Below are 4,795 nucleotides of genomic sequence, written 5' to 3'. Positions count from 1 at the left end.
CCCTCAAAAAGAGTTAGATTAAATTCTCCAAACATCAGGAGCACCACTTCGTTATGCTTTGTCATTTGTCTGAGCAAGAGGCCAGGTTCCCTGGGCATTGACAGATGTCGAAGTGTCCTGAGAAACAGCTACCCTGTTCAATATAGTCAGTGAAACCACCATGGCTCCGTTTCGTGACAACGACATTTTACAGAGATATTTTTGAAAAGTGACCCCACCAGCTCTAAGTATTTCAAGTTGGTCAATTTTATGCCACCTGAATTTCAAAGAAAAGCTCTTTTCCTAAAAAAAAAAAAAAAAAAAAAAAAAAAGTCTTAAATGATCATCTTTAGATTCCACTTAATTTACCTGGGGGTACAACTAGATTTAGTTGCAATTCAGAATGATGCTTGGTTCCGCTTTGACCAATTTAGAGAAAACAAACAGTCCTTTGCTAAAAATCAAATCAGGACAGGTAATTATGCATAACAATACCCAGCATTTGTAAAGTACCATGCTTTGAAGTCTCTGGTTTTCTCAGTGCTTTTAATACACGTTATCTCCTTTGATCCTGCCCCCATTACATGTGGAAGGGAAGTCAGGTATCGTTGTTTTTTACTGATAAGTGGAACTGAGACTTTAAAGATTTCAGATTGTCAACTTCGTCAAGGAGTATTAAACCAGCAACCAAACAGTCACAAAATTCAGCCGTATCAGAATTGGGCTTTCAGTCTTTAACTTTGTATATTAATTTGCTCCCTAAATGAGAATCATGACATGCGTTTGGTACATAAAGGTGGGCTTCTGCCTTGCTGCAGATGTCCCAGGTGGCTTCCCTGATTACACACTAATCCTTTGGGGCTAGTCTCTACACTGTGGCCAGGGAAGTCCTTAAAACACAAATTTAATCATGTCCTTCTCTCCTACCCCAGAACCTCCCATTGCTGCCATGATATCTAAAAGTGAATCTACAATTCTCATTCTGACCTCCAGGATCTAGCTTCAAGGACCTTTCTTTTAATTCCTTATGCCACGGCAGCCATGTTTGCTTCTTTCCCAAAGACACCAATGGCACTCTAATCTTGGGCTTTGTACACAATACTCCTTCCAGACACAAATACAATCCATGCTTCCAAATTTGCCCCTCCAATTCTGTATGGCTGATTTAGGTCTCTGCTTACTCTCAACTCCTCAGAAAGACCCTATATCTCTAAAGAGCACCCCACATACACAGTCTCACCTATTTCCTTACCATCTATATTCCCAGCACCTGGAAGAGTGCCTATCAATAGTAAATCTCAGCAAATAGCTGTTAAATGAAAAACAAATAAGTGGATGAGTCCAGTTGAGAGGGAAGAGATATGGCCAGGTTGGGTTTTTGACCATGGTAGGCTAAACATACGGAAACATTCATAAGTGTACTGGAGATGTGAGTAACTACCCACTTCGAAAGCACTTTCTTTCCAGGAGATTTTTAATCCTCTGGTTATTTAGGCAGTTTAAAATGGCACATATTAAAATTCTGGCTCTATAAAAAGTTTAAAGATGAGGATTATACTTCAGAAGACATTAGTTCATACGAAGGAGTGTTTATAACCAAAAAGCACAGTTTTTCAATGTCTGTTCTTCAACCCACTAGCTTGAACTAAAATACTAGCACCATGGTAGCAGAGACATATTGCTTCGCAACACTGGCCACATATTTTATCCAGTAGAAATTCAATGTTAATTACCAGTTTCTTCAAGTATTCATTTATTTGATCAAGTTCACCTCTAAAGTTTAAATTGCAGCATTTCGCCCACATACATTTTGTTTAAAGGAACACATGTTACTTGCTGGAGACAAATACGAAATCTTCCTTAAAGAGGAGTAAGTCTCATTATATTGAACACATGGAATATCTTTCTAGGCAAATGCTTTAGGAAAAAAATTATTTCATCTTTTCAGCATGTATGAAAACTTAAAGCTTTTCTTTTTTTCCTACACACATGCTATTTCACTGATCATGTAAAATGGATTTAGAAAAAAAAAGTTCTGGGGTGCCTGGGTGGCACAGCGGTTAAGCATCTGCCTTCGGCTCAAGGCGTGATCCCGGCGTTATGGGATTGAGCCCCACATCAGGCTCCTCCGCTATGAGCCTGCTTCTTCCTCTCCCATTCCCCCTGCTTGTGTTCCCTCTCTCGCTGGCTGTCTCTATCTCTGTCGAATAAATAAATAAAATCTTTAAAATAAATAAATAAATAGAAAAAAATTCTAAAAATGATTATTGTTTCTAACCATAAAATGCTCTAGGTTTCTTGTACCTGCATAGAGGAAGGAAGAATAGAGTATTCCATGCTTAGATCATCAGCAATAAGAACTAGGAAAGGAAGAAACTTCAGAGCAAAAAGTTCCTCTGACCATATTTTTAATGGTCCAAACCCTGGTTCTTACGTGTCATAGAATTCAGTCTTTTGTTTCCTCTATATCAACCCAACAAATTTTCAAGAGCAACTAAGTTTGATTTCAGTGCTTTACAGTCTAGGGACTGCTGTCACAAAAAACTGTCCCATTGGTTCTTCACAATTACCCAGTAAGGCAGATGTTAATATTTATACCTTTTTTACATTCAATAAGCCTGAGGCTCAATGCATGGTATAATCAAAAACCAAAGCAAGGACATTTGATTCTTCAGCTCATTCTTTTTCCATTAAATCATGCTGTTTTCTTTGATTTCTATGATATAAAATTGCTCTGGTCATTTACCTAGCTATTCTCTCAAGCTTTCTGAGTTCAGAGCAATATTGAATGATAATCCTTCCCCATAATTGTCAGAGACTTCTAGCTACAAAAAATATCACAGCTCTCTATCTCTGAAGTAATAGAGTAGATCTTGGGAGGTTTTAATGTCTTGATACCAGGAAAAAAATAAATTAATAAGCAAATCTGCTGCTATATTTATTCCTTCTCTCTGTTTGACATTAAGTTGGATCCACCTAAAATCTCAGCTCCTAAACAATGATTGACAGTCATCTCAGGACAATACAGGCTGCTGTTTTCACAGAGTGTAAGGAATGTTTTAGCTGGCTGCCTTTCAGGCTGTTGGCACTTTAAATGTGGCTAGCATATATGATGTGTTTTGGGTTTAATTTAAAAAGGATATTATCTTTTGATTCTATCATTTATAGAAACAAAAATTAAAGAAAACCCCGGTATGGGAAATTATTTCATAATTTTTTAAAATTTATTTATTTCTGAGAGAGAGAGAGAGAACACGAGTAGGGGGAAGCAGGCAAAGGGAGAACCAAGCTCTCTGCTGAGCAGGGAGCCCGTTGTCAGACTCAATCTTAGGACCCTGGCACCATGACCTAAGCTGAAGGCAGACGCTTAACCGATTGAGCCACCCAGATATCCCTCATGATTGTTTTAATGCTCATTTTCCTACCTGTGAATATTACTTATCCAAAGTCACCATATCAGAAGACTTCTAGTACTTAGTCACATCAAATTTTCTTCTCTTCTGGGCTCACACAAGGCTGAGACTTCCTACCATATGACTATTTTTAGATAATGGTTTGTGAGAAGAAATGACGAAGTATTTAATTGCTGGTCTGAGGCCCTTCAGTCCTCTTTCCCATGCCTCCATAACTAAGGAGACATCAAGTTCCAAATGGTGTAGCTGCAAGACAGGGAAACTTTATAGCCAGGGTCCCCATGTGGAGAAGGACACCCTGCCAAACCATGTAAGCCATGTAAGCAAGAGCGAGAAACTTTTTGGGGTAAGCTCCTGAGATTTGGGGCTGTTTTGTTAGTGCCCATCCTAATTAAAAATCCTAAGAGGCAAAAGAGCAAAGAAATTGGATTCAGAGGATCTGGATGACATCCAACTTAATAGCTTTGTCAACTTGGGTAGGTCACTTAAATTTGTGGAGTTTCAAATTCTTCCTTTCTAAGACAGAGATGATAAAAGTCTTCTCTACCTATTTGAAAGAGTGACTATGAAGATCAAATTGCATAGTGCAGGTTGAGTCACTCTACAATTTATATTCATAAATGTGGTGACTTAATTTTTTACTCTTTGATATTGTGATTTTCTGATTAAGGGAAATTCTTTTCCTCATCTCCTACATTCCATTTCCTTAGAAAAAGTAGACAGGAAGACCAAAGTTAGGGTGTAGGAGTGAAGAGGATGCTATTCTTTATTTTAATCTATTATTATAGGCATACTGTTGCTCTGGTAATTAAATTCAGGATTTCTTAGAATCAGGTAATTCAGATTCAAGTTCCCTTCCATGACATCCAGCTGTATCAAATTTGTGTATGTGTTTATCCCCTTTAGCTTCAAGAATCAGAAAACTAAGACACCCTCTTTCATTTCTTTTAGCACAATGTAGAGTACAAAATAAACTATGTGTTCAAAGAGCATCAAACCAGTTTCTATTATTTCTTGGGTTTTTTTATGCTTTGAAGTATTTATTGAGCAGAAAAAATATGGAACATTTCACGAATTTGTGTGTCATCCTTGTGAAGGGGCCGTGCTAATCTTCTCTAATTCCAATTTTAGTATATATGCTTCCAAAGCGAACACTATTTCTTGGATTCTTAATCTGATCGCCCAGTCCAACAAAACAAAAAACCCAGCAAAGCCAGTAAGCATTTATTGGACATCTCTTTTACTGATTGGGCACAAAAGAGGAGAGAAACCAACATACAATTAACTTTCTACATTTTGAGCTATGAAATTTGACCATGTTTTGCGTCCTCCCCACATAAAAAAATGATGGGGATATGGTGTGACTCTTCAAGTTATCACCTAATCTCTCCACTGAGTAAGCA

The 4,795-nt window shown here is 37.7% G+C and overlaps 1 non-coding gene across 1 annotated transcript; it reads right to left on the bottom strand.

Moving 5' to 3' along the window:
- Positions 1-4,444: 4,444 nt before the first annotated feature.
- LOC117797192 lies at positions 4,445-4,547 on the bottom strand. Its single transcript, XR_004622110.1, has one exon. It is a non-coding gene; the product is annotated as a U6 spliceosomal RNA (small nuclear RNA).
- Positions 4,548-4,795: the final 248 nt, after the last annotated feature.

This window comes from Ailuropoda melanoleuca, chromosome 19, assembly GCF_002007445.2.
Source record: "Ailuropoda melanoleuca isolate Jingjing chromosome 19, ASM200744v2, whole genome shotgun sequence".
Lineage (NCBI taxonomy): Eukaryota > Metazoa > Chordata > Mammalia > Carnivora > Ursidae > Ailuropoda > Ailuropoda melanoleuca.
This window is presented reverse-complemented; position numbering and strand designations above follow the sequence as displayed.